This window comes from Ruditapes philippinarum, unplaced genomic scaffold (assembly GCF_026571515.1).
Source record: "Ruditapes philippinarum isolate M1 unplaced genomic scaffold, ASM2657151v2 ctg5374_1_1_1_1, whole genome shotgun sequence".
NCBI lineage: Eukaryota > Metazoa > Mollusca > Bivalvia > Venerida > Veneridae > Ruditapes > Ruditapes philippinarum.
Window position 1 is genome coordinate 62,057 of NW_026864544.1, and position 22,075 is coordinate 84,131.

General features: G+C 33.2%; 1 long non-coding RNA gene across 1 annotated transcript; it reads left to right on the plus strand.

Annotated features, from left to right (window-relative positions):
- The first annotated feature begins 19,289 nt into the window (after nucleotides 1–19,289).
- On the plus strand, nucleotides 19,290–21,299 carry LOC132726023 (uncharacterized). Its single transcript, XR_009625136.1, has 4 exons — nucleotides 19,290–19,399; nucleotides 19,723–19,853; nucleotides 20,238–20,365; nucleotides 20,719–21,299. It is a non-coding gene; the product is annotated as an uncharacterized LOC132726023 (long non-coding RNA).
- The last annotated feature ends 776 nt before the right edge of the window (nucleotides 21,300–22,075 follow it).

Sequence of the window (22,075 nt, forward strand, 5' to 3'; positions counted from 1 at the left end):
CTTGACAAGTCCAGTTATGAAATTTGATAGGGTAAGGGTTAAAGGTGAACAACTCTTTTTTTCTCCAGTATTTATTGCCTGCTGCTGTTACCTCCTTGATATTTGTTATTTACAAGGTCAGTCTTTATTAGATTTGTCTTTTTATGTTAAGAATGAAATAATATTTTTTTAGAAATCCTGTCAGTGCACATGTTTGTTCTATTTCCTATTGCAATATCAATTGTGATTTTTTTTCTCTCACAGAAATCCATACATATATGTATTATTTTTCTTTCTATAAGTAGTTTTTATTTAAGAACAATATTTATATGTTAATTTTATAATAATGAATACAGTATGTGTTATTGTTTCTATTTTTTGGAAGAAGATTTTTTTAGAACTAAAAATTTGGTATGTTTGTTTAGAATATATTTTTTTTTTCAGAGTGCAGTATTTTTTAGTTGTTTAAGAACTAGATTTATAAGGTCATTAAAATTATGGTAGATATATATGGTTGCTTAGATAAGGATTTACTTGCCCAACCTGCCTGAAACTGTAGCAAGCTATTATTGATATTACAATGGTGTGGTAGAGTTTTTTTTATCTCGGGTAGAGCTGTGAACATTTATACAGCCCCTTCTGTATTCGGCCTAATGCTTTCTACTTACTAATATACTGCCTTTAAGTAATTCTAGATTAAGGTTTTGCCTGCATCTTCATTTCTCATAAATCAACTTAGTGTATTTTCTTAAAATTTCAAACATGCTTCTGGGACCTTAATTGTATATCACTAAACCAAGACCCATACCTGTAGCTTGGATTGTAATTGACTTGTACACTGAAGAACTTATAGTAATTCTGGTTAAGGTTGTTACTTTCAAGTTCTATGCATTGAAGGTGTTTCTTTAGAAACTTCCCACATACATTTAGGATCATAACTGTAGATTCATGTCCCAAGATCATAACTCTACAATAAATTTTTTACTGAATTTTTACCAGTTGTTAACTTGAAAAGTCATTCATTACTCCTTTTCACCAAGATTCAAGAGTAGTTGAAGGTCATGTTAGTGTGACAGCTCTTGTTTTATTTTCTATATTATATTTTTTTTCCTCACATTTTTGCTATGGCATATTTGTTTGAACTGTGTGACTTACTGGAATATTTCTGCCTTATAGAGACATCTCTACATTATAATGTATAGATTGTTTGTCTTTAAATTATTTATTTATTTTATGTTAATGATAACTCTAGTTATGTATACATTGTATTCTCATAACTTTTGAACATTTTTTTAAAACTTTATGCTTTATTTGAAAAATGTTTGTTAAAATATTAAATTCCTATTTATAATGATATGAAATAATATATTTATATATTTAATAAACAGTGTATTTTGAAGTTAATGAATAAAATCATTGTTATATATACTAATGAACAATGTTATTGTTATTTATTGTATTTTTCCGAATATTTTGTGGCATACAGATGGGCCGTAACATTGTAAAAGTAAGACATGCTAGTTTAAAGCAACCATGGCAACAAGTGCCAAGTTTTTTGTTGTTGTTTATTTTCATCAGAAGTAAAAATTAGTGTGTGTGTTTTTTTTTTTTCGGAAGTAAAAATTGGGTTTTAAAAAAGTTATCAAGTAATCTAATCTATCATAAGTAAATTGCAATTTAAAGAAATCCCTATAACATGTCAAAATATGTTAAAACGGTCAATAAAAGTTCTGAAAAATGAACAGTAGGACAGGAAAAAATGAAGGAAAGAAATACCAAGGAATTTTCATTTCAAATATCTTTAACAATATAATCCAGGCACATATCAACACAAAAGTTACAAATGAAATAATTAGGAAAAATAGTTAACATCTTTGGAATTCTGCTTATAAATGTGTTATATGCGCCAGAAAAAAAAGCACTGAAAATTTTTTTAGCTCCAACAACATTAATAATATAGATTATTTTAGGAACGGAAACTAGCTTCTTTTGGACATTGTCTCTTTAATAGAAGGACTGATTTATTTTCTGAGCAAAACACCAAAATTTTATCCAAGGGGAACAAATCTTACTTTAAAATGTATGTGAATGTTTCACGAGTTACCTCCCATTAATTTGAGAATATGTGCATATTTGTATTTGAACAGACAATCAATACTAATATTTCATGTGAAAGCCATTTAACGTAAGACTGCAAGGAACATACACCAAATTTCAATTTATTTATGTTGATTTCAGATCCTATCTCTGTATTAACCTTTTTCTTTCTTTCTTTTTTTACTAACTTGTACCTGATACAAAGCCTTCTAAAACTAATGTATTGTAAGAAAAAAGCGTACTGACAGTATGTGTGATAAGAAGTTTTGAATGTTCAGAAAATCCACTTCAAATAACACACCACAAATTTAAATACTTGAAAGTATACTTTGTTAGCAATTATTTGGATGGAAGTGAATAAAATTCTACACTCCGTATTTATAACCCAATAGATAGGCTACTCGAGAGATACGATCTTCTCGTGCACAACTGACCAGTACCCCTTATACTGTAAATTATGTACGTTTCGAGAAGACATATATTTCACGCTAAACTTTGAAACTCGTGAAATTATTAAAATTTAATGTCTTTCCATCTATATATGTAGCTCACTAAACCAAGAGTAAAACAATCATTTTCTATCCTCAAATACTTCTAAACAACAACAACAACGTTTAGGTCGTTGTATTTTACAGAATAATTACATTTCAAGAATTATCATTTCTCTTGTCTTTTGCAAAAAGCATCTGCTGGAATGCGGGCTGTCTCGAATTTTGGCGGAGTCATGATGCAATCAACTGAAAATATCTGAAAACTAAGAAAAGGCTATGTAAAAATAAAACAGAACATAAATAGGGTGGGTTGGCGGGAATTTTGTATGCTTTCTTCTGTCATTTCAACATTTTTTTTATTCTGCCAAATACAGACCTCGGGTGAAGCTTTTATACATATACCCCTTATATAACGCACAGGTAAACGTCGCGTGGCCATGACTTACACTATACCCCCGTTCCCCTTCTACAACCCAAAACCCTTAAAAATAAATTTTATGAAAAAAAAAATTATGACTTAAATATTATAATATTTTAGAGAAATATTTTTTTTTTCCATAAAATTTATTTTTAAGGGTTTTGGGTTGTAGAGGGTGAACGGGGGTATAGTGTAAGTCATGGTCACGCGACGTTTACCTGTGATATAACGTACACGCACGTGAAAATTGTTCAAAATTATAAAAAAAATGTATAACAGAGTAAATCGAATTAACGTAAAATCATAAATATTTTCTATAAATATAAATGATGCCATAAACTACGTATTGTTAGCAATGAAAAAAAATTAGGTAACTTTGCACTCGTTTCCCAATTTCATAAAATGAGCCGCGTCATGACAAAACCAACTTTGTGCGTTTGCGACCAGCATGGATCCAGACCAGCCTGCGCATCCGCGCAGTCTGATCAGGATCCATGCTGTTCGCTTACCAACCATATTACAAGTAGAGAAACTGATAGCGAACAGCATTGATCCAGATCAGACTGCACGGATGCGCAGGCTGGTCTGGATCCATGCTGGTCGCAAACGCACTATGTTGGTATTGTCATGACACGGCTCAAATACTTTGAGCAGGTGAAAGAGATCGCATCAGCGTTAAAAAGAGGGTGAATTTTTTATTGCTGTTGTTCAAAATATGACAAGTTTGAAATAAATGAAGGGATTTATGTCATACACAAACACATCCATTATTATCAATTTAAATATCAACCCAGTGTGTCTTTTCTTGAAAATGTTTTAAAGATATACTATGCTCATCTTTTGGTAAAATATTTTTATCTTAGAAATGTATTGAAATCAATGAATTTCTTACTGAATATGTTTAATTTGAATTAAATAATGAAGAAACTATGTATGGGAAGCAGCATTCATATTACGGGTCAAGTAAAGTTGGTCTTTTCCTTTAAACAACTGCCAGTTTTTTTAATGACACTATATATTCATATTGTCACCACCTGTAGTGTGTAGAGTTCAAAACATAACATATCTACTTTAAATTAAGCCGAAACCTGCTTATTTTATACATACAAAGAGACTGTGTAGCAATTATCAATATTTTCAAAAATCAAATTTGAGCATAGTATATCTTTAAGGCACTCAAACTAGCTCGGTCGGAGACAAATTGCTGCCGTGATATGCATACACGTAATTTTGAGACTGCTGATGATGGCAGAAATGCTCTGAAACTAACCGTTGTCTATTTTTGCATCGCAAGATTTTCTCGCATCATTATACACGAGAAAATCGTGCGTAGGCAGCAGGCGAAAAATTAATAAAAGTTCTGTTTAAGGCACGTTAAGCCTCAGAAATAAATACGATTATTTGTTTACATGTTTTAATTATTAATTAATTCAGGACATTTTAGATGTTTAATGTAATCACATGCTGAAAGCCATGTTCAATGTAATTTATTTCGTGATTTTTGTCATAACATAGCCAAACGTACGCAAGTTACAACTTAAATGGTATTTTGTCTACTACAAATAAAATCAATGTATTTTTTTTTTTTACATTATCGTCACCTATTATTTATTGCTTATAGTCTATTTTGTACACAATTTACTGCCGTTTTTTGTTGCTGTTGTTGACTACCATAAACTGAGCTCGGTTTATAAAAGGACGAATCAAATCAAGATTCAGATCCATCAAAATATTTTGCCAGAACGGATCAAAATCCGAATTCATTTCACTTAAAAATGGTATTTGTACTCGTTCAATCCAGTACATGAACGGTTGCCATTAAACAAGTCGTCCAAACTCCCAGGTAATTAATATGTAAATAATGACCAATGAGCAAGTTTTGTTTCGCTTTAATAAATGCCGTAATATTGTTTGGTTTTATTCCCTGTGGTCTGGAGACCGCAGGGTATTGGTACGCGTTTAACTTTTGAGGCATGGAGGGGCACGTGACCTGTTTTCGGTACATGGAGGAGCATGTGATCTGTAAACCGTACATGATTGGTTAATTGACCTTTTCGAAAACCTGGCTAAATACCGTTTGCCGGTACGTTACGGATAATCCTCTAGGGAATAAGTCAGAATTACACCTAATTAAGAACAAAAAACTATTACGTGATATTTCTAATTTTCTATAATTATAATACCGTTTAAGGTGGAAAACTTTGAATGATGTGTTTGAAAATTAACAATGTTTCTTTAATATGTATCTCAAAATGTTACAAGCAATAAATTGTTTATACTGAAAATCTACAAAATTAAAATATTCGTAGTGGCATCTGCCATAATAAATAGAGATGTTTTCTGCGAAAACTTGTGTGTTTGCTTTTTTTTTTTTTTTTTTTTTTGCTCGGAATTATTCATAAAATGGTAGGCCTATTTAATCATTTTCTTAAAAAGAAATAATTGTTTTATGTTCGACCTTCTCCGGTCATTAACGGTCACCAGTTTCCAAAGACCTTCTTCTATATTGATCGATTATTGTCAACTATATTCCTGATACAAACGTTTATTTATCCACCCACCCAAACAATGTTGAAGATAGTTAAACGAAATATCTTTATATCATCAAAAAATATTCCCCGCAGGAAACCATTTTACTTGTTAACCTGTCAATTACATACTGATTACACGGTCGATGCACACAGTATATAAATCTTCGGTAGATGTTCGTTAAGTTCCGTGAGATGTACGCTGTACGATGGAATTTAATTTAATTTGTATCTCTATTTGTTACGTATATACTCTTTTTAAATAACATGTTTTTTAAGAATTCATGTTTAAAATTAAAACGGATTAAAATCAATAAATGTCTTTTCAATGCCGTAAAACACACTACAAGTCTGTTCCATTAAAATATACGGCAAAAATAAAGAAAGAGTACTAAAACAATGGCAACAGTAAGGACACCTCTCAATTATCAGGCATTCTCTTTACCGACTGTCCTATTGTGAATTAACGAAAACCTTCACATTAAACTGGCGTGACTTACTTAATCCATGACTAATATACTCCACATTAATTCTCGTAAACTACACGGACCAAACCGAAGTGGGATCGAATATTTAATTGAGCCCTATGATGTATTCATAACTGACAGGTCAATAAAATCAGACTGAATAGATATATGTAACAAAACAGATAGAGCAACGTAAGCTAACGGAAAGACAACATGTATCATCAATTCGTAGATTTCTACAGAACAATGTTAAGTCGCCTTGCACGAAATTAACGTTCTGCGTATTATAATGATGTCGAGGAATAAAATATTCTGTTTACTATTCACATATATACATACATTGCTATATAATAATATAGATAATGCCATTTAATGCACATTTTGCCTCAGCAACGATTGAATACTTAAAAGCTTTTTGCTTCTTGGAATAACTTCACGAACAGTAATTTTGTATGGGAGTCAAACTACGGCTTTGTTTACATTTTGCTACTTTAATGACAAATGATTCAACATTCAGCGCTACTTTCGTCAGTCGGGTAATAATCATCGAACATGCTCTGTTAAAACATGTACACATGCCCTTCTAAATAAGGAAATAAATATTCGTTTCTGAGTCATAATGTGTCTTTAAGAAAATATTGGGTTGTGTAAAAAAAAATTGACAATCGGCCTTTTGTCCGTGAAATCATAAGAAATTGTGCCCGTTTCACGGAAAATCCAGGGAATTTCGCTTTTACTTTTAAAAATAGAATGTGTGTATTTCCCTAATAATGCACGGATTTAAGTCCATGAAAAGAGCGCAATAATTTGGTTTTCTATTTCAACCGCAAACAAAATAAGGATTTAACTTGAAAAGAATCTGACTCGATTTGGAAACTGAACGACGCAAAGTTACCCAATCTTTGTTATTTTATATGTAATGACCTTTTATTTTAAGGAATGTATTTAATATGTCACATGTAAAGCCTCTTTTGCTTCTTTCAGTGTTATAACGGAATAAATCATTGTCAAATCACTACATATAATCACGGATCTTAATTGTAATATAAATCCGTGATATACTTGGTCGCGATAGTGTATACATGAATTTTTTTGTTGTTGCGGTGAATAAGTTTTTCAAAATACCTCACGCGAGTTCAATAAATCTTTTTACGAAGTTTTGTCGGATAAAGCCGAGTTGTTAATATCTTGACATGTATCTTTTGTCCGTAGTACAGCGGAAAGGGCCGAAACGTGAACTAATGTGGAAAGATACCTATTGTCAGGCAATCAACTTTCTTTTGACATTTTCCCGCTTTACATGAACTACCTATCACGTGATCATGTGATGGTCTGACGTGTGTTGTAGTGAATGCGCTGTCATTTTAGAGGGAAAATCAACATGGTCAGGACGCGGACGATGGCGGTGCTTGTTGGTAAAGTAATTTATTCTTGTGATGATATATTTTGAACCGTGCTATTTGAATTCCTCTTTTTTATCTGACGTCTGCCAATTAGTGTACGCAAGTGAGTTTTGTTTGAAATGAAATGCATTCAGGGTGATTTTTGAATGCTTGTTGACGTCGCGTTCGATTTTTATTTCGTCTCGCTGCGCGATGCTTCTTCGGATTTTGTGCAACACACTGCACTTGAACATGCATATTAAGTCCTGTTGTTGATTTTTGCCAATATATGCATACTTGGAACTGTCCTTCTTCTCTTGTGTGATTTCTGCTAAAATGTTTGTATTTGATTTCTCTTTTATTTTGTATGAATTCCGCTAAAATGTAAACATGTCATGAGGTATTTTAGTTGTTGTTATTAGAAGGGGGTGGGTTGAATTGGTTAATTATGGTTTAAATGTAAAAAGCTATTTGGTCAGGTCAACATGTCGATTTTCGAATTTGTCTCCCACCTATGTAAACTAAAAATGTGTTTCTATTTTTATTTTGTATATTCCACTAAAATGTAAACATGTGATTAGGTATTTTAGTTATTATACGAAGGGGGTGGGATGGTTTGAGCAATCATTTTTTAAATGTTAAATGCGATTTTGGCCAGGCTTACACATCGTTACTATACCCAGGCGATTTTTACCTTACATGGATGTTTGCTAATATTTGAATATGAATTGCCTCCCCCTTTGTAAATTAAAAATGTGTTATTTATTTTGTGTATTTTGCTAAAATGTAAACATGTGATTAGGTATTTTAGTTGTTATTACACGAAGGGGAAGGGATGGTTTGATCAATTATTTTTTAAAATGTTAAATGCGTTTTGGTCAGGCTAACGCGTCGTAACTTTACACGCGATTTTTACCTTGCATGGATGTTTGCTAATATTTGAATATGAATTGCCTCCCCCTTTGTAAACTAAAAATGTGTTATTTATTTTGTGTATTTTGCTAAAATGTAAACATGTGATTAGGTATTTTAGTTGTTATTACACGAAGGGGGTGGGATAGTTTGATCAATTATTTCTTAAAATGTTAAATGCCATTTTGGTCAGACTTAAACGTCGCTACTATACACATGCGATTTTTACCTTACATGGACGTTTGCTAATATTTGATTATGAATTCTCTCCTACCTATGTAAACTTAAAATGTATTTATTGTTTATTTTGTTGTTCTGCTAAAATGAAAACATGTGATTTTGGTCAGGTCAGCAAAATGTCTCCCACCTATGTAAACTAAAACATGTGTTTCTTATTTATTTTGTGTATTCTGCTAAAATTTAAAATGCGATTTTGGTCAGGTCATTGCGATATTTATCGACTTGTCTCCCACATATGTAACCTAAAAATGTTTTTCTTTTTTATTTTGTATATTCTGCTGAAATGTAAACATGTGATTAGGTATTTTAGTTATTATAGAAGGGGGTGGGATGGTTTGAGCAATCATTTTTTAAATGTTAAATGCGATTTTGGCCAGGCTTACACATCGTTACTATACCCAGGCGATTTTTACCTTACATGGATGTTTGGTAATATTTTATTATGAATTGTCTCCTACCTATGTAAACAAAAAACGTGTTTCTTGTTTATTTTGTGTATTCCACTAAAATGTAAACATGTGATTAGGTATTTAAATTATTATATGAAGGGGGTGGGATGGTTTGATCAATTATTTTTTAAAATGTTAAATGCGTTTTGGTCAGGCTAACGCGTCGTAACTTTACACGCGATTTTTACCTTACATGGATGTTTGCTAATATTTGAATATGAATTGTCTCCCCCTTTGTAAACTAAAAATGTATTTCTTGTTTATTTTGTGTATTTTGCTAAAATGTAAACATGTGATTAGGTATTTTAGTTGTTATTATACGAAGGGGGTGGGATGGTTTGATCAATTATTTTTTAAATGTTAAATGCCATTTTGGTCAGGCTTACACGTCGTTACTATACACACGCGATTTTTACCTTACATGGACGTTTGCTAATATTTGATTATGAATTGTCTCCTACCTATGTAAACTAAAAATGTATTTATTGTTTATTTTGTGTATTCTGCTAAAATGAAAACATGTGATTATGGTCAGGTCAGCAAAATGTCTCCCACCTATATAAACTAAAACATGTGTTTCTTATTTATTTTGTGTATTCTGCTAAAATGTAAAATGCGATTATGGTCAGGTCATCGCGCCATTTTTCGAATTGTCTCCCACCTATGTAAACTAAAAATGTGTTCCTTGTTTATTTTGTGTATTCCACTAAAATGTAAACATGTGATTAGATATTTTAATTATTATACGAAGGGGGTGGGATGGTTTGATCAATCATTTTTTAAATGTTAAATGCGATTTTGGTCAGGCTTACGCGTCGTAACTTACGAGTCCTCTAAAATGTTAAAATATATTGCGTTATTTTACGCGTTATTTTATGTAACTATACACGCGCGAGTTTTACTGAATGCGGTGGTTTGCTTAATAAACATACTTTACATTATCTCTGCCATAGTGTCCTATAATATTTGATATCTATTGTTTAATTGTTGATATTTCACACCTAAATTTTGCGTTTTTGACTTCTGTTAAAATGTTAATATATATCGATGATTTTTTTATGTAATGTATTATACTGTATTGTGTTGTATCAATTTTGCGAAATGTTTTAATACTCTGGTATTTGGAAGTTTTCAGTTGGAAATTTGTGATGAGGATATGGATGGTGCAGTGTAACATTGATAAGAGTGTTTGTTTTGGAGTGGCATGATCAACAGAGCATTGAGTGTTTGTTTTGGAGTGGCATGATCAACAGAGCATTTAGTGTTTGTTTTGGAGTGGCATTCAGGTACTTTCTTTCATTGAATATATCAATTAGTAAATGATATTATTTTAAAGTTTTTTTTAACAGATAAGTAATAATTTTAGTAAGACGCATAGTTGATTGGAGTTGTCCAGCAAAGCTAGTGGTTGTACTCGGATACCAGCCCTTGCCTGTAACAATGCTCTCAGAAGTCCATTAAACCTGGAATGTCGCCATGTGGCTTAAAACACAACAATTTAATAGTTATATGTTGAATAGATAAATAGTTTATTATGAAGTAGTTATATTTTTGTAAATAATTTGTATAATATATTTTGAGGTTTTGCCACCCATCCTTGTCTGAAAGATTGCACTAAAAGAACTCTTCGACCAATACAGATGGACTAAACAAATTACTTGACAGACACCGTGAAAAGTGATCAAGACTGGTATCGATTCTTCGAGAGTCCCGGTGCTGATATACTCGCAAGAAGCAGTCGTGTTTGGGGCAGCCTTTCTACACCTCTTTGGCCGGCAGATATGTAAATTGGAAGTTGTTTCAGTTGTGGAGAGAGATGACATAGTAGGTTATATGTTAGGTAAAACTTGGCCCTTTGATGTCTTGGGTTAATTCTCATTAAAGGTAATGAGTCATGTAGATGTTTCATAAAAGAGGCCTTGAAATTCCTGTAAAATCAAATAAATATGTTGTATTACTGCTATTCCAATTTTGTATTAATGGGCTATACTTTGGCTGGACCAGGAAATCCCATGGCTTTGTTAATTTGTAGTATTGGATTGCAAGCTTACTTTAAGATAGTTAGTTGTTCACTTAAATACCTACTCTTGATAAGAAGACTAATATCATAAATCAGGCAAATTTTTTATTTATCCATGTTAGCTTGAATGTCGTCATATGACTTAAAAAGAAAAAAGCTTAATTTGACTAGTTAAATTTTAAAAAGATTTGTTTATAGTAATTATTTACATTTTGCTATTTGACTGTTGTTCTGCTAACCCTAGTGACCTTTCAGTAAAAACCGTTGAAAATGAATGCTAGATTGGTGTCCAACGTTGTGATGGTGGATAATGTCGGAATGTGGATGGTTGTGTAACATTGGTGAAAAGTTTGTGTTGGGAAGTTGCATGATGGAGCATTAGTATTGTGTAAGTAAAAATATATTTGAAAGGGTTATTCAATAAATATGTAATAATTTCAATAAGTTATAATTTACAGATAATAGAAATTGTCAAATATAGGTTGCCTCGTTAGCTAGCAGATGGAAGTTTAATGGTTATACTTTGGTGCAACCCCTTGCCTGAAACATTGCACTTAGACGCACATTTTCATGTACAAAAAGAGCTGGAGTGTCGCCATATGACTTATAAACCAACAAATTAATTGTAATATTTTCAGTTTAAAAAGTTTGTAAAGATAAAGTAAATATTTACATTTTAAGATAATTGTCTCCGGCCCCTTGTCTATCAACATGCATGCACTTAGGGGACACATCTGCAAATACCCAGCTGGAGAGTTGCCATGTGGCAGAAAAGAGCTTTTGAGTACTGGAGCATGAAGGACTTGGCAGACACTGTGAAAGTGATCAAGGACTGGGTATCGATTCTTCGAGAGTTCCCGGTGGCTGATATACTCCGCAAGAAGGCAGTCGTGTTTTGGGGCAGCTTTCTACACCTCTGTGCCGGCAGATTTGTAAGATTGGAAGTGGTATTCAGTGTGGAGACAAATGGACCACGGTGTATTGTTAGGTAAAAAACTTGCCCTTTGAAATTTGCACGGAGTTAATTCTCATTAAATAATGAAGTCATTAGATATTCATAAAAAAGATGGCTTTTTGAAATTACCTGTAAAATCAAATAAATAATGTCGTTATAATTTACTTGCGCTATTTCCATTTGTCTATAATGGGCGTATACTTCTGCTTTGACCCAGGAAATTCCCATGGCTATTGTTAATTGTAGTTTGACTTGCAAGCTACTTTAAAATAGTTAGGTTGGTTCTACTTAAATACCTACTCTTGATAGAAACATTCACCTTAATATCGGCACAATTTTATTATCCATTTAAACGCTTGAAATGTCGCCATAAATGACTTAAAAAGACAATTAAAGTTAATTGTAGGCTAGTTAATTTTTTAAAAAAGATTTGGTTTATAGTAAATATTTACATTTTGCTATTTGACTGTTGTTCTGCTAACCTTAGTGACCTTTCAGTAAACCCTTGAAAATGAATGCTAGATTAGTGTCCTACGTTGTGATGGTGGATAAATATCGGAATGTGGATGGTTGTGTAACATGGGTGAAAAGTTTGTGTTGGGAAGTTGCATGATGGAGCATTAGTATTGTGTAAGTAAAAATATATTTGAAAGGGTTGTTCAATAAATAAGTAATAATTTCAATAAGGTATATTTTACAGATAATAGAAATTGTCAAATATAGGTTGCCTCGTTAGCTAGCAGATGAAAAATTAATTGGTTATACTCTGGTGCAACCCCTTGCCTGAAACATTGCACTTAGACGCACATTTTCATGTACAAAAAGAGCTGGAGTGTCGCCATATGACTTATAAACCAACAAATTAATTGTAATATTTTGAGTTTAAAAAGTTTGTTAAGATAAAGTAAATATTTACATTTTAAGATAATTGTCTCCGGCCCTTGTCTATAACATGCATTGCACTTAGGGACACATCTGCAAATACAGCTGGAGAGTTGCCATGTGGCAGAAGAGCTGAGACTGGAAGCAATGGAAGGACTGGGCAGACACATAAAGTTGAATCAAGGGACTGTAATCGATTCTTCGAGAGTCCCGTATGCTTGATTACTCGCAAGAAGACAGTCGTGTTTTGGGGGCAGCTTTCTTACACCTCTTGTGCCGGCAGATTGAAGATTGGAAGTTGTTGCAGTTGTGGAGAGAGATGGACAGAGTGTATTGATTAGTAAAAACTTTGCCCTTTTGATGTCTTGGGTAATTCTCATTAAAGGTAATGATCATGTAGATGTCATAAAAGATGGCTTGAAATCCTGTAAAATTCAATTATGTCGTTATAATACTGCCTATTCCATTTGGTAATAAATGGGGGGGGGCATACTGTTTGCCTTGGACCAGAAATTCCCATGCTTTGGTAATTGTAGTTTGACTTGCAAGCTACTTTAAGATGTTAGGTGGTTCTACTTAATTACCCCATACTCTTTGATAGAAACAATTCATATATCGGCAAATTTGATTTATCCATTTAGCTTGTAATGTCGCCATATGACTTAAACAAGAAAGTAAAGCTAATTGCTTACTAGTTAAATTTTAAAAAGATTTGTCTTATAGTAAATATTTACCATTTTGCTATTTGACCTGTTTGTTTTTCCTTTTTGTGCTAAACCCCTAGTGACCCTTCCAGTAAAACCCGTTGGGAAAATGGGGGAAATGGCTAAAATTGTGTTCCCCAACCCGTCCTTGGGGATTGGGTGGATAATGTTCTTTCTTCCGGGAATCTGGGATTGGTTGTTTTTTTTAAACATTTGATTGAAAAAAAAGTGTTGTATACGGGAAAAAGTTTGCATATGGATAGCTTTAGTAGTTGTGTAAGTAAAAATATATTTGAAAGTATTCAATAATAGGAAATAAATTTCCAATAAGGATTAATTTTTACCAAGATTTAATAAGGAAAAAATTGGTTTTTTCAAAAATTATAGGGTTGGGGGCCTCGTTTTAGGCTTAAAGCCAGAATGGAAAAAAGTTAATTTTGGTTTTTATAACCTTTTTGGTGGCAACCCCCCCTTTTTGCCCTGGAAAAAACCATTTGCCCACTTTTAGAACGCACAATTTTCATGTACAAAAAGAAGGGCTTGAGTTGTTTTCGCCATTATGACTTAATAAACCAAACCAAATTTAATTGTAATATTTTTTCCAGTTTTAAAAAGGTTTGTAAAGATTAAAGTAAAATATTTAACCAAATTTAAAAGAATAAAATTGTTCTCCCGCGGCCCTGTCTAAACAGGGCCATTTTTGCCAACTTAAGGGGAAGGGACCCAAACATCCTTGCAAATGTAAACAAGGGGGGCTGCGGAAGGATTTGCCATGTGGGCAAGGAAAGAAAAGCCTTTGGGAGTTAACAAGGAAAGGCAAAAAGAAAGGACTTGGCAGACACTTGAAAGTTGAATCAGATGGTATCGATTCTTCGAGAAGTCCCGGTGCTGATAACTTCGCCAAGAAGCCCAGTTCGTGTTTGGGGAGGCTTTTTCTACAAAACCCTCTTTTTTTGGGCGGCAGGAATTTGTTAAGATTGGGAAGTCTGTTTCAGTGTGAGAGAAGATAAACAAGGGTTTCATTGTTAGCGTTAAAAAAACTTCCCTTTTGATGTCTTGGGTAATCTTCATTTAAAAGGTAAAAAATGAAAGTTTTTCAGTAGATTTTTTTCATAAAAAGCGGATGGCTGAAAAATTTTTCCTGTAAAATTTTTCCAAAATTTAAATATTGGTCGTCTATTAATTTTACTTGGCTATTTTTTTCCATTTTGGTATTTTTCATTTGGGGCTAATATAAACTGTTGCTTGGGGGACAGGAAAAATTTTCCCATTTTGGCCCTTTTGTCTAAAATTGTAAGTTTGGGACCTTTTTGCAAAAAGGGGCTACTTTAAGATTAGGGTTTACGTCATTTCTAACCTTAAATTTTACCCTTACTTTCTTGATAAGAACCAATTCATATATCGGCACACATTTTATTATCCATTTAAGCTGAATGTCGCCCTTGACTAAAAAGAAATAAAGCTAATTGTTAACTTGTTTAAATTTTAAAAAGATTGTTTATAGTAACCATATTACATTTTTGCATGACTGTTGTTCTGCTAACCCTAGTGACCTTTCAAGTAAAAACCGCTTGAAAATTGAATGCTAGATTGGTGTCCAACGTTCGTGATGGATGGATTTAATGTCGGGAATGTGGGGGATTGGGTTGTGCTAACATTGGTTTGGAAAAAAAGGTTTTGTGTTTGGGGAAAGTTTGCATGATGGAGGCATTAGTATTGTGTGTAAAGTAAAAATATAATTTTGAAAGGGTTATTCAATAAATATGTAATAATTTCAATTAAGGTATAATTTACAGATAATAGAAATTGTCAAAATATAGGTTTGCCTCGTTAGCTAGCAGATGGAAAAGTTTAATGGTTATACTTTGGTGCAACCCCCTTGCCTGAAAACATTGCACTTAGACGCACATTTTCATGTACAAAAAGAGCTGGAGTGTCGCCATATGACTTATAAACCAACAAATTAATTGTAATATTTTCAGTTTAAAAAGTTTGTAAAGATAAAGTAAATATTTACATTTTAAGATAATTGTCTCCGGCCCTTGTCTATAACATGCATTGCACTTAGGGACACATCTGCAAATACAGCTGGAGAGTTGCCATGTGGCAGAAGAGCTTTGAGTACAGGAGCAATGAAGGACTTGGCAGACACTGTGAAAGTTGATCAAGACTGGTATCGATTCTTCGAGAGTCCCGGTGCTGATATACTCGCAAGAAGCAGTCGTGTTTGGGGCAGCTTTCTACACCTCTGTGCCGGCAGATTTGTAAGATTGGAAGTTGTTTCAGTGTGGAGAGAGATGGACATAGTGTATTGTTAGGTAAAACTTGCCCTTTGATGTCACGGGTAATTCTCATTAAAGGTAATGAGTCATGTAGATGTTCATAAAAGATGGCTTGAAATTCCTGTAAAATCAAATAAATATGTCGTTATAATTACTGCTATTTCCATTTTGTATAATGGGCTATACTTTTGCTTGGACCAGGAAATTCCCATGGCTTTGTTAATTGTAGTTTGACTTGCAAGCTACTTTAAGATAGTTAGGTGGTTCTACTTAAATACCTACTCTTGATAGAAACAATTCATATATCGGCAAATTTTATTTATCCATTTAGCTTGAATGTCGCCATATGACTTAAAAAGAAATAAAGCTAATTTGTTACTAGTTAAATTTTAAAAAGATTTGTTTATAGTAAATATTTACATTTTGCTATTTGACTGTTGTTCTGCTAACCCTAGTGACCTTTCAGTAAACCCTTGAAAATGAATGCTAGATTGGTGTCCAACGTTGTGATGGTGGATAATGTCGGAATGTGGATGGTTGTGTAACATTGGTGAAAAGTTTGTGTTGGGAAGTTGCATGATGGAGCATTAGTATTGTGTAAGTAAAAATATATTTGAAAGGGTTATTCAATAAATATGTAATAATTTCAATAAGGTATAATTTACAGATAATAGAAATTGTCAAATATAGGTTGCCTCGTTAGCTAGCAGATGGAAGTTTAATGGTTATACTTTGGTGCAACCCCTTGCCTGAAACATTGCACTTAGACGCACATTTTCATGTACAAAAAGAGCTGGAGTGTCGCCATATGACTTATAAACCAACAAATTAATTGTAATATTTTCAGTTTAAAAAGTTTGTAAAGATAAAGTAAATATTTACATTTTAAGATAATTGTCTCCGGCCCTTGTCTATAACATGCATTGCACTTAGGGACACATCTGCAAATACAGCTGGAGAGTTGCCATGTGGCAGAAGAGCTTTGAGTACAGGAGCAATGAAGGACTTGGCAGACACTGTGAAAGTTGATCAAGACTGGTATCGATTCTTCGAGAGTCCCGGTGCTGATATACTCGCAAGAAGCAGTCGTGTTTGGGGCAGCTTTCTACAACTCTGTGCCGGCAGATTGTAAGATTGGAAGTTGTTTCAGTGTGGAGAGAGATGGACACGTGTATTGTTAGGTAAAACTTGCCCTTTGATGTCACGGGTAATTCTCATTAAAGGTAATGAGTCATGTAGATATTCATAAAAAGATGGCTTGAAATTCCTGTAAAAATCAAATAAATATGTCGTTATAATTACTGCTATTTCCATTTTGTATAATGGCTATACTTTTGCTTGGACAGGAAATTCCCATGGCTTTTGTTAATTGTAGTTTGACTTGCAAGCTACTTTAAGATAGTTACGGTGGTTCTACTTTAAATACCTACTCTTGATAGAAACAATTCATATATCGGCAAATTTTATTTATCCATTTAGCGTGAATGTCGCCACTATGACTTCAAAAGAAATAAAGCCTAATTTGTTACTAGTTAAATTTTTAAAGATTGTTTATAGTTAAAATTAATTTAAAACCATTTTTTGCTATGGGGGGGGGACAACTGTTGGTTCTTGCTAAAAACCTTAGTGGGAAACCTTTTTTTTCAGGTAAAAACCCTTGAAATGAAATGGCTAGACCTAGTTTGGTTTTCCTTACGGTTTTGTAGTTGTTGGCAGAATAATCGAAATGTGGTGATGGGTTTAGTGTAACCATTGGGTTTTGAAAAAGTGGTTTTTTGTTTGTTTGGGAAAAAGTTTGGCAATTGATTTGGAGAAGGGCGATTAAGATTGGTGGAAGGTTGAAAAAGGGTTGGTGTCAATTAAATAAGTAAAATAAATTCAATTAAGGGTTAAAATTTACCCGATAATAGAAATTGTCAAATATAGGTTTTTGCCTTCCGTTAGCTTGGCAGATGAAAATTTAATTGGTTATACTCTGGTGCAACCCCTTGCCTGAAAACATTGCACTTAGACGCACATTTTCATGTACAAAAAGAGCTGGAGTGTCGCCATAACATGACTTATAAACCAACAAATTAATTGTAATATTTTGAGTTTAAAAAGTTTGTTAAGATAAAGTAAATATTTACATTTTAAGATAATTGTCTCCGGCCCTTGTCTATAACATGCATTGCACTTAGGGACACATCTGCAAATACAGCTGGAGAGTTGCCATGTGGCAGAAGAGCTTTGAGTACAGGAGCAATGAAGGACTTGGCAGACACTGTGAAAGTTGATCAAGACTGGTATCGATTCTTCGAGAGTCCCGGTGCTGATATACTCGCAAGAAGCAGTCGTGTTGGGGCAGCTTTCTAACACCTCTGTGCCGGCAGATTTGTAAGATTGGAAGTTGTTTCAGTGTGGAGAGAGATGGAACATAGTGTATTGTTAGGTAAAACTTTCCCTTTGATGTCCTTGGGTAATTCTCATTAAAGGTAATGAGTCATGTAGATATTCCATAAAAGATGGCTTGAAATTCCTGTAAAATCAAATAAATATGTCGTTATAATTACTGCTATTTCCATTTTGTATAATGGGCTATACTTTTGCTTGGACCAGGAAATTCCCATGGCTTTGTTAATTGTAGTTTGACTTGCAAGCTACTTTAAGATAGTTAGGTGGTTCTACTTAAATACCTACTCTTGATAGAAACAATTCATATATCGGCAAATTTTATTTATCCATTTAGCTTGAATGTCGCCATATGACTTAAAAAGAAATAAAGTTAATTTGTTACTAGTTAAATTTTAAAAAGATTTGTTTATAGTAAATATTTACATTTTGCTATTTGACTGTTGTTCTGCTAACCTTAGTGACCTTTCAGTAAACCCTTGAAAATGAATGCTAGATTAGTGTCCTACGTTGTGATGGTGGATAAATATCGGAATGTGGATGGTTGTGTAACATGGGTGAAAAGTTTGTGTTGGGAAGTTGCCATGATCAGGAGCATTAGTATTGTGTAAAGTAAAAATATATTTGAAAGGGTTATTTAATAAATATGTAATAATTTTAATAAGGTATAATTTACAGATAATAAAATTGTCAAATATAGGTTGCCCTCGTTAGCTAGCAGATGGAAGTTTAATGGTTATACTTTGGTGCAACCCCTTGCCTGAAACATTGCACTTAGACGCACATTGTCATGTACAAAAAGAGCTGGAGTGTCGCCATATGACTTATAAACCAACAAATATAATTGTAATATTTTCAGTTTAAAAAGTTTGTAAAGATAAAGTAAATATTTTACATTTTAAGATAATTGTCTCCGGCCCTTGTCTAAACATGCATTGCACTTAGGGACACATCTGCAAATACAGCTGGAGAGTTGCCATTGTGGCAGAAGAGCTTTGAGCTACTGGCAGCAAGCAATGAAGGACTTGGCAGACACTGTGAAAGTTGATCAAGACTGGTATCGATTCTTCGAGAGTCCCGGTGCTGATATACCTCGCAAGAAGCAGTCGTGTTTGGGCAGCTTTCTACACCTCTGTGCCGGCAGATTTGTAAGATTGGAAGTTGTTTCAGTGTGGAGAGTGATGGACATAGTGTATTGTTAGGTAAAACTTTCCCTTTGATGTCACGGGTAATTCTAATTAAAGGTAATGAGTCATGTTGATGTTCATAAAAGATGGTTTGAAATTCCTGTAAAATCAAATAAATATGTCGTTATAATTACTGCTATTTCCATTTTGTATAATGGGCTAGACTTTTGCTTGGACGAGGAAATTCCCATAGCTTTGTTTATTGTAGTTTGACTTGCAAGCTACTTTAAGATAGTTAGGTGGTTCTACTTAAATACCTACTCTTGATAGAAACAATTCATATATCGGCAAATTTTTGCTATTTGACTGTTGTTCTGCTAACCCTAGTGACCTTTCAGTAAACCCTTGAAAATGAATGCTAGATTGGTGTCCAACGTTGTGATGGTGGATAATGTCGGAATGTGGATGGTTGTGTAACATTGGTGAAAAGTTTGTGTTGGGAAGTTGCATGATGGAGCATTAGTATTGTGTAAGTAAAAATATATTTGAAAGGGTTATTCAATAAATAAGTAATAATTTCAATAAGGTATATTTTACAGATAATAGAAATTGTCAAATATAGGTTGTCTTGTTAGCTAGCAGTTGGAAGTTTATTGGTTATACTCTGGTGCAACCCCTTGCCTGAAACATTGCACTTAGACGCAAATCTTCATGTACCAAAGGAGCTTGATTGTTGCCATATGACTTAAAAAACAACTAATTAATTGTTTGTATAGTCTTCTATAATTCAAAATAAAGGTTTTTTTTTTTCAGTTCTAAATTATTATCTAAACAGAAGTATTTTGTCATAAATTGTTTAATGTCCAAGAGTAGGAGATTATTAGTTTTTGGACTTTGCTTTTTTATTATTCAGCTATTGAAGGCTTTGGCAGACACCGTGGAAGTTGATCAAGACTGATCACGATTCTTTCGAGAGGACCGGCACTTATTTACTCGCAAGAAGGTTTCGTGTTTGAAGCAGCTTTCTGTACTGGCATATTTGTAAGACTTTAAGTTGTTTCATTGTTGAGAGAGATGGATATGGTGTATTGTTAGAAAATATTTCCACATTAATCCAGGTATTACATGTAGTTTAAATCAAGAAAAATGATTCATGCAAATATTTAAAGTGAATTGGTCGGAAATGATGATTATGGTAAGCAATTTGTTTAATTACTTCAAGATTGCACTTAGACGCAAATCTTCATGTAACAAAAGAGCTTGATTGTCGTCATATGTCTTAAAAACAACAAATTAATTGTAATATGTTGAGTTTTTAAAGTTTGTTTAGATAAAGTAAATATTTACTTTTTGAAATAATTGTCACCGGTCCTTTTCTATCTTATTGCACTTAGGGACACATCTGCAAATACAGCTGGAAGGTTGACATAAGAGCTGTGACACCTGGAGCAATGAAGGACTTGGCAGACACTGTGAAAGTTGATGAAGACTGGTATCGATTCTTCGAGAGTCCCGGTGTGTTGGACTATTGTCCGTTCGGATGTCCTGGCCATGCAGTTCACTGTGAATTTTTACTGTTAATGTCAAGATATTGTGCTTTTCTGGTCGTTATAATCTGTTGTCTAATATTTTGTTAAAATATGTATTTCAAATGCTATTAACATGTATATTTAAATTATAATTTTTCCCACATATACTGTATGAACCTTTTATTTCTATTTTGCTGTTTTCCAATTGTCAAATATGTGTCATAATTATTACAAATGCGATGTCGAGATCTTGGCCACGCGGGTCGTCGGTTATTTTCCGCTAAAAAGTAAACATATTTTACTTGGGTTGTAATTAAAATCTGTTGTCTAATATTTGTTTAAAAAAGTATTGCCAATGTAACTAACATGAATATGATAATTACAATTACTTCCATTCAAAAAATACTGTATGGTTATTTTAATTCTATTACAATTCTGGTTTCAAATTGTCCAACCTGTGTCATATCTTCTGTTGCGATGTCCTGCGCTACGAGTTGTCGTCGGTTTATTTTCACTAAAATTAAAAACATATGTACTTCGTATTGTAAATTTTCCTGCGATGTCCTGCTACGTTATCGGTTATTTTTTGCATAAAATGTAACTTCTACTAATCAAAATTACACCACAAAAATAGTTCTTTGTGTCCCCTATACATTATTTTGCTTGTTTTCCTAACTGTCAAAATGTCATAATAATTTCAGTCATGCGATTCCTGGCACGCGGATGTGTCGTTGTTTTCGCTAAACTGTAAACATATTGTGTTGTAATTAAAATCTGTTGTGTAATATCGTTAAAAAATATTTTCAGTGTTACTAACATGTATATTAAATTACAATTACTTCCTTCCAAAACATAATGTATTGTTCCTTTAATGTTATTACAATTCTGGTTTCAAATTGTCCAACCTGTGTCATAATATCTTCCGTTGCGATGTCCTGGCTACGAGTTGTCGTCGGTTAGTTTTCACTAAAATGTAAACATATGGTTCTTTTAAATTTTCCTTTGCGATGTCCCGGCGTGTGTTGTCGGTTTTTTTTTGCTAAAATGTAAACTCCTACTAATCAAAATAACTACGAACAAAAAAGTTCTTTGTGCCCCCTATTTTTATTTTGCTGTTTTCCACTTGTCAAAATATGTCATAATAATTTCAGTTGCGATGTCCTGGCCACGCGGGTTGTCGGTTGTTTTCGCTAAACTGTTAATATATTGTGTTGTAATTAAA